Consider the following 10120-nt stretch of genomic DNA (forward strand, 5'->3'; position numbering starts at 1 on the left):
TAAATTTAAAAAATAATCAATAAACAAATGCACAATAAAGAATAAAAGAAATATAACAGCAAACGAATATTTCTCTATCGGACTTAAATTATATGAAAACAAAGTATGACAATTTGCATACTGAACGTGCGTTCTTATTTTTTTTAGATCATTCATTTACCGGTAATCATATTAAATAAACTTAATTGTTGCAACTCACGTGTCTTGTGGTTCTTCCGGTCATCCGCCACTCTGTGGTTAACGTCAAAACTTATGTCGAAGTGAGCGAAGTGAAATTTGTTAATGCTTTACAATTTAATATTTAACTAATTAATGTAGAACCGTAACTCATGTACAATTTTTAAAAATGTTGGTAAATTTTATTAAAGTATTAAATAAATATAAATAAACATTTGATTTTTGTAAAAATTGTTTGATTGAGAATTATTGTAAAATTAATCATTTTTTCGTACAACCAAATACATGTAGGTATAATAAACATCTATGCGCGGTTTACGTTTTTTTCCTATAATTGTGTGCGCAATAAGTTTTCCATACGTAACGGGATCTTAGTTAATTGTTTTATGACAAATTATTAACTTCTTAATAATAAATAGTTATTAATAAATATGTGCATGCATTATTTCTTTGTTTATTGATTATATTTTCTTTTTACTATTTGTTCATGTATTAAATATTTCTACAACTTCATAAATTACAAGCATGTTTTGAACTTCCAATTGGAAAATGTGTTTACAAAATGAGTATTGCTTTGAGAAACCGGGTCTTAACGCAGTTAAAAAGAATATATAGATGTATGTCTCATTGTGTACATATTGTAAAGCTTTGTTAATGTGTGTAAATATTGAAATAAATATTAAAAGAAAAGTATGTAGTATATATCAAAATAATAACAGTTTTACGAATTGCGTTAAGACCCGGTTTCCATATGCACTACGCATTTTGTAAGCATATTTTCCATTTTAAAGTCACATCATACATTTAATTCATGAAGATGTTACAATCTTTAATACATGAACTAATAATAAAGAGAAGATAGAATCAATAAACAAATTAGGAAACAAGGAAAATTACAGTAAACAAATATCTTTCAGAGAATAAAATGGGCTGTTTACATCACCGACTTAATTAATTATTTACATCTTTCATACGTCAAAGAGTGTCAGCGCTTAAAGCTAATTGAAGTTGAAATATGGTAGAAATAATATTTGTTAATACCGCAAATCGAAGAATGGACAGAATTATTAATTATTTAACTATGAAGATTTTATTATATATAAAATTTTATGACAAACAGCGTATTTTATAATAACGACAACATGCAGACAAATAGCGCCGACACGAAATATAAATAAAATAGATAGGCATCTCGTACCTGTATCACATGTCCGATGTTGCCATCTGTCACATAAATCACATGTGATGGCATGTTGGCGAGGTGAGACTATCCGATCACACGAAATACACAATTCGTCTGCCATAAGAACGTGTCAAAATATAAATTCACGAATGACGCTGCCATGGCCAAGTTGCTTTTTATATACACTTTCGGCGAATATCTTGAGATCAAAAGATGCAAACTGGCTTAAAGTTTATAAAAACAATATCACGCCTTTATAATGTCTCCTTTTGATGTTTCTGTGCTAGTAATTAGTCAATCATCTGATCACACGTCTTCCGATCTAAGTGTGTTTGATAATTATTAAATTGATCCCGAAATTATTTTAATTGGCAAATCAATGCATCATACCTCTGCCAAACTAATTAATCGTAATACTTTACGTTTGTAAAACAATGAATCATAACGTTTCCGTTAATTAATTGCAATTAAAATCAAACGGATAATTGAGCAAACATCAAATTTGTAATAATTAAATAATCTTAATTTCCCATATATGATAAACAAGTACTAAATTAAAATTGCAATTAATAATACAATTTGTATTAAAAATCTTAATTTTCCATATTTGTTAAACAAATACTATTCGGAGCGAAAGAATCCTTTACAAAAGCCCAATATTACATAATAATTAAATAAGGGCGAAACAACCCACTTGTAAGGGCAAAACGACCCGGGGCGAAACGACCCTGGGTGACAGAGGTGAACGGGATTAAGGGCGAAACGACCCTACTTTACTACCAAAAAGGTTATCAGTCTATTGTTGTGAGGCTTTAAACGATGCGCGTTGAACTAGCGCCAAACTTTTTACCGAAACTTTGATATTAAGAGCCCTATTAACGTTCATTTGTGTTGCATTTTGACCTATTATCCAAATGATTTACTTTTCTATTATTATTTAATCACCATATTTTCCATTGTTTAAGATGCAATTACGGTATTTACAAAACCAACCAAACCGAAAGTGAAACTGTATGCATTACGTTACGCTATGTAAACATTAAATATATGTTCAGTTTGAGGAAGCGAATCTCAGAGACGATAGAATATGTATGCAATACAGACTATCATTGCCGATTGTAGTACTGGCTAAAAAATACCTTTGATGACAGGTCATGTATAGAACGTTAATCAAAATAGTGACCATAAATCACTACAAATGTCTGGGTTGATCATTAACATAATTAATGCACGTTTCTGATATAATTACCTGCATCTGGTTGTAAATACCATGAAATTGATAAACTAAAACGTTTTTTCATAAATTAACATTTCATGTGTTATTATTATCATTTAGGTAATTTAGAATCATATCATTATCATCATTTACTATTCTTAAAATTGAAAAAAGCTTATGTTATCATTATTACTTTAAATTAGAATTTTTAAATTTTACTCATTATTTTAATAAATTTCCACATTTGCTTGATTCAAAATAAAATGTATGAAAAAGGGTTTCAGTTTTTAGTTTTAACCTATTTTTAGTTCCATTAAATTTAAAGTACTAACTACGTACATGTATTTGAAATGTTCTTGAGTTCGTTTCCTGGGCCTAGAACCAGTACTTTGGTGTCTCTTGGAGATTTCTTAAGAATGCTCCCACACTGGGGATCAAACCAGTGACCTCCAAATCATTAGGTGGACACCACATCCGTTACACATCAGCGACCTTTAATTATTTTAGTATTGCAGCATTACATAATATAATGTTGCTACATAATTTTGGAAAACGATTTATGTGCAGTACTAAATAAATCTAAATGCATACAATTTTAATTGTGTATATTGTGTGATTATTAGTTACAAATTCACTTTTAACAGGTATACTGGTATACAGGGAAAAGTCTCGATTTTTTACTATATATACTAACGTTAGTATATATAGTATATAGTAACAAGAGCTGTCACAATATGATGACTTATGCCCCATATAAATGCTTGATAGAAGTTATGAGCTTTTTTCGAAACCTAAACGCAGATTTCGAAACCTAAAAGCGGACCCTAAGTTCAAGGTCAAGGTCACAGGGGTCAAAATTTGTGTGCGTATGGAAAGGCCTTGTCCATAGACACATGCATACCAAATATGAAGGTTATATCTCATGGGACATAGAAGTATTGAGCATTTTTCAAAACCTAAACGCAAATTTCAGAACCTAAACGCGGACCCTAACTTCAAGGTCAATGTCACAGGGGTAAAAAATTGTGTGCGTATGGAAAGGCCTTGTCCATATACACATGCATACCAAATATGAAGGTTATATCTCAAGGGACATAGAAGTTATAACATTTAAAAAAAATATAAACGCAGATTTCGAAACCTAAACGCGGACCCTAAGTTCAAGGTCAAGGTCACAGGGGTAAAATTTGTGTGCGTATGGAAAGGCCTTGTCCATATACACATGCATACCAAATATGAAGGTTATATCTCAAGGGATATAGAAGTTATGAGCATGTTTCGAAACCTAAACGCAAAGTGTGACGGAAAGACGGACAGACAGACAGACGGACAGACGGACAGTCCGATCACTATATGCCCCCTTTAATTCGAAGGGGGGGGGGGCATAAAAAATCGAGACTTTTCCCTGTGTATTGGATTATGAAAGACTGATAAGCATAAAATTGACAACTCATCTCCCCAATGATACATGTACTTTGGTGTGGCTTATTCTCAGAACAAACCCACAGTCAGTGAAAAAACTACAGTGTAAAAAGACCACTAAAGTGTTACATTTATGGCTGACCAAGCAAATGTTATCATTTAAAACAAAGAAAACTTCCAGTTCAATATAGATGTTATACCAATTATGACCAACACAGAACATAATTCTAAGGTTGAATTTCCCAAAATTGACTGTTACAATTTGATACTGTTTTAATCTTCACTCTACTTTGTCTGAAAATAAAAGTCTTAAATGATGTAATAGAAACATACATATTTAATTAATTTAATTAAGTATAAATATACATATATTATAATATCTTTTATCAATGGTCAATAAATTTTAGTTTAACAAATAAACATGTATATATACATGTTTATGCTTTGATTTGTTTCTATTGAAGCCAAAATTAATATCTCATTTCATAAATTAATATCACAGCAGTATTCCTTGTTTGTCTGCAAGTACTGCAGAAATTAGGGATAATTAGTTTACTGACTCAGCCTTAATCTTAATATATTATAATTGTTAAAACAGATTTTGCAAGCATGGACACGGTTTCATTGTTTGAGTATTTAAAATATCAAATCAAAAATTTAGTTTTGATGTAAAATCAGTTTTCATATGCAAGTGTCTATTTCACTTATAAATTACAACAGCATATTATACATTATTGAAAATATTATTTCAAGCTTGATGTCATATTCCAACTTTGCATAGTGTAGTTACTCGAACATTGTATTGAACTGTATGGGAAGCTATATTTTTTAAGAAATGTATGTTGTATTTACTAGTATACACAATGCATTATTTCTACCACAAGTAGACCATATAAGGCCTACTGCTACTAAATAGGCACTGGTATGAATTTGACACTGTATTTGATGCACATACAAAACTTCAATTATTAATACACAGTATTTTTCCAAGGTTTTGTACGACGTTTTTTGCAAAAGAGTGTCTTAATGCATTTGAAAATATACTTAAAACAAACTTAAAATGATTTTAACATTCCTTTTTCCTGGTAAAGTGTATTTTGGATGATAAAAAATACACTTGAAGAGTATTAATGCTGGAAAAATGCAGAAAAAAACAACATTTTTTCTGTTAGAAGTGTATCTTGTCTGCATTTTTAAGTGTATTAAATGCACATTAAATGCAGATAAATACAATGCCAATACTGTTACATGTAATGGACATTAAATACACTTTTTTATGTAATTAAATGCTTTAGTGAATTGAAATCATCTTTTAATAACGTTTTAACAATTTATAATACCTTTTTATATAAATTTTCTTTTGAAATGTGACACTTAAATGATTTTTGCACCACTAGTTAGAGATATAATTTGTGCTTATATGCCTTATCATTACACTATATAATATAATTTGTTGTATGAAAATTACCCGTACAATTCATGTGAAAGCTCAAGAGATAAATAGCAGCGTGCTACACACTGCTCCTTTTTACATGACTTGGTGGTATTTAGTCCCCAATTTTACATGGCCAAGGGCAAATGTGCAGATTTGACAAAACAGGCTTAAATGTGATCCCATAGGCAGACTTTCATCTTACTTGTATATAAAGGGGCCTTTTCACGTTTTGGTACATTGACCAAATTTAAAACAGTTGTTTCAGATTCGCAAATTTTCGATTTAGTTATGATATTTATGAGGAAACAGTAATACTTAACATTTACCATGCTCTAATATAGCTATTACATGCATCTTTTGACAATTTAAAAACTTGAAAATTATAAAGCGTTGCAACGCAAAACAATTGAATAATTTGGAGAGTTCTGTTTTGTGTTATATTTTGTGAAACTACGAGGATTACTTATAAATAGTAATAAAATACATCGTGCATTGTATGCGGAAGGTTGGGCGAGGGGTCTAAGTACGAGACATTTTACGCCAGAACTCCAGGGGTCTGTGGTTCAAGCCCTGTTGAGGGTTACTTTTTTTTCTTTTTTGAATTTTATTCTTATTTTTTTTACTTGAGCTTTTTAGAGCAAATGTTTACATTTATCAATAGAAAGCATTTAATGACAAACTACAAAACATGCCAAAATCTGTGAAAAGGCCCCTTTAATTTAATTCATGATCGGAATTGCTATTTGGCAAATCTTCAGTGGTCACAGTATTCAACTGAATTTTTTTCACTTTGTAGTGATTATATTTTCATTATTTACCAGACAACATCTCTCTTCAAAAGTTTAACATGATTGCCTTGTTAATTTAGAAACAACATCAATAATATAAATAACATAAAATGAAAAAATGTGTAATAGTAAAAATGGCAGCAAAAAAGCACTAGATTATGTGCCTTTAATCTGAGATGATATGGTGATGTATTGGAATTTCTCATAAATAATGTGTCCCATAGTTGTAACTTGTATAATTGTATAGTCGCATGCATGAGTGGTGTCAATGTCACAATACCAATTAAAGCCTATAATTTACTAAAAGAATGTGAAGTTTGATGTGTTTTTTTTTTTTTAAAGATTTGTTATATATAACATATATATATTGTTGAAAAGTTAACATGCAATAAAGTTACTGTAATTAAGTGACAGTAAGTTTTACTGATTTGATTGAATGCATATGCAGATATATCATGGTTTGTGCAGAGGACAGTAGCAAAAAAACAATTAAGTGCTTTATCCATAGGATGACATATGCCAGCGATAAACGCTTTGATAGAAGTTATGAGCATTTTTCGAAACCTAAACGCATTTTTCAAAACCTAAACGCGGACCCTAAGTTCAAGGTCAAGGTCAAAGGGGTCAACATTTGTGTACGTATGGAAAGGCCTTGTCCATATACACATGCATACCAAATATGAATATTTCATCTGAAGCGACATAGAAGTTATTAGCATTTTTCGAAACCTAAACGCTAAGTGTGACGGACAGACAGACAGACGGACAGTGCGATCATTATATGCCCTCCTTCGGGGGCATAAACATGTGTTTTGGTAAATTAGAAATGTAGTTATTAAAAAAAAACAGAATCATCAATTATTATTGTTATTGATTATTATAAAGGGTTGCTGGCATATTGGATGTGTTCATCTAGCTATTAGAAGGTCCCTGTTTTATTCCCACTGGCACTAAGTGAGGGTTCTCAAAATCTTTAAACAAAATGAATAAGTACAGATAGGATCGAGAAAACCTTGTTGATAGGGGGGCTAAACACCTGAAATCAAAGCGAACCAGGTTAAAAGCAGAGGTCAAATAAATCAGAGGCAGCATGAGCCTGCTATACTCTGAACAAGTATTACTCAGGAAACTGGCTTTAGTGTCTTACTAAGCTTTAGAATTTAAGTTTCAGTGCAATCTATCTAAAATAAATTGGTTAAAATAAATGATAATATGTAAAAAAATAAACATTCTGCACAAATTCAATTATTTACTTTACCTGTGTGCAGGAATTATTTTAGTGTTGATGGTTTGTGAACTATGTCAAAAGCACCATAGCTATGAAACACGTGTATTTTTAATATTGCAATGTTCCACAGAAATGATGCTGATGATAATTTTACACGATGATGAATTATTAGATATATTTCTAAATTCCATTTCCACCAACAATTCCACTACCAGTTCAAATGCGTTCGTAGATCTACACAGTTGAACATAACACTATTCCATTCAACAACCGTGACACATGTACTCAATTTTTCAAATTTTCGCAATTAAAATTGACTTCTACTGTTTATATTGTTGTTGTTGTACTTTTGAAAGTAGTTCGTAAGATGGCGACCATTAACCCAGAGATTTATGGAATAAATCGTCTGCTGATCCAGAGTGCAAACGCCTCGATTTAAAATTCGTAGGTGAACAAACACGGATATATCAAAGGGAAGTAAGCAGCGCAATATTATACGGTTACATATGATCGATATAGCCAGCACACAGGTTTTGTTAAAAAAGTATACATATTGCTAGAATAATTAGTTAGTTTCTCATTGATTGTGTTTTGTTGTTTGACAATACATTTTAAAAGGATACAAAAAACGAAGAAATGTTCATTTACATAGAAAAACAAATTTTGCTTTCGTGTTCGCTGGGTCGTCTGCACTGAGGAAGGTATAGCGTCCATGACCTTAATTTATGGAAGACATAATTGTAAATATCTTTGATCTTCATCAGTTTTTTTGCCAAAAATTCTATACATGTACTTAAATTAGTATTGAATTCAGTATTTATGAAGATGGCTGGTCTTCTGATAAACAAGAATTGTAATCAGGCCTTCTTGTATAAATTAATCATGTTAAAATTGCCACAAACCAGCTATTCATGGCTTTGTAATTTTAAATAAAATCTACCAATTAATCGCTACTTACAAATAATGTTTGAAATTAGCAGAAAATGATTTTCAGTGTGCAAATATTATGATTATGCATTAAATAAATGCAAGACATATATTGAAGTATAAAGAATAGGCAATAAATATATATTGCTCCATTTTTTTCTATCTATAATGAATAGGCAATAAATAGTGCTCGATTTATTTCTATTTATAATGAATTGGCAATAAATAATGCTCTATTTTTTTTATCTATAATGAACTAAAGTTTTCATTGACTTTCATATACAGATGATGCATTTGAATAATTGAAAATGTTGATATATGGAAAAAAACACAGATTAAGAGAAATTAATTAATTAGAAACAACATAGTTATTTTTGAACAACTCGATACATGATTAGTTAAATTGGATCATAATAATTATTTTTTACATGTAAGACAATATATATAACAGTTTGAAAATCAAATGCACTTTCCCTGGTGATTAATAAACAACGGTTAACTATGAACAAGATAATAGTTTCTTAGTAAGAGACGTGTTAGTACATAGCTTTGTTTATATGGATCTAATTTTCTGTAAGATGCGGGTTTTCTTATTACCCAAGACTTCCGTTCATATATTTTTTTACCAAGTGTTGTTATAAAAACAAAACAAAAAGTTACTTAAATAAATATCCTCCAACAAAAATACGATAATTGATATACCGGTATACTCAATATCCTTAAGAATATTGCTCAAAACTCTATTTTACTATATAACATCTGGCATTTTTACCTATGGCATTTTTACCACTTTACATCTGGCATTTTTACCTCTGGCATTTTTACCTCTAATTAGTAGTTTTGCTTTCAAGTAACAGTGTTTTGTTCTTGATGTTTTGAAAACTACTTGAAATTAATAGAAAAATTAAATGGACCCGCCCCAGTCATAATTATTTTTTTCGCAAAAAGCACAAATGAAATACAATGTAGAACGAGTACATGTACATACTATATAACGGATATAACTGTTTAAACGCTTACAAACACATGTTTAATAACTACTAATTAGTAATTATCAAAGTTGCAAATGATATATAACTATGATTGTACACAATATGCCCCTAGACAAGAAACCAATACACGTGCAAATTTAGATTGTAGGACAAACGGCACCCGGACAATTGGCACCCAGTGTTTTTTTGCAGAGGCGGACAAAACGGCACCCAGTAAATTTGTTGAGGCGGACAAACGGCACCCGGTAAGTTTGTTGAGGCGGACAAACGGCACCCGGTACATTTGTCGACTCGGACAATCGGCACCCGATTAAATTGAAAACCCGGACAAACGGCACCCGATTGTAAACTAAGAAACATTTAATGTTTGTTTTTGTTACCAATAAAGACAGTTGACACCTTGTTGGACTTTATCGTACTGATTAGTCTAATCCGCTAATTAGGTTGAAAAAAAAAAGGTCAACGTCAAAAAAACCTAAAAGACATTGCGAAAATAGGAGTAATATCTCCGTTAAGGACCGATTTTAAGAATCACGCAAATCCGTTGAGAAAATGGGGGGCGAGCTAGGTATTAACGACTATAGACAATCCCAGAAATCGATTACCTCCCGAATTACCCGCCCCTGAATACTCTCGCGCGCCTCCAAAAAAGTACTGAAGAAACAAAAACAAGGAAGTGAAACGATCTTACCAAATATAATCGAAGAATTAATTAAATAGTTTCTGATAGCGATCTGATAAACATCGCTACG

This window comes from Dreissena polymorpha, chromosome 5 (assembly GCF_020536995.1).
Source record: "Dreissena polymorpha isolate Duluth1 chromosome 5, UMN_Dpol_1.0, whole genome shotgun sequence".
NCBI lineage: Eukaryota > Metazoa > Mollusca > Bivalvia > Myida > Dreissenidae > Dreissena > Dreissena polymorpha.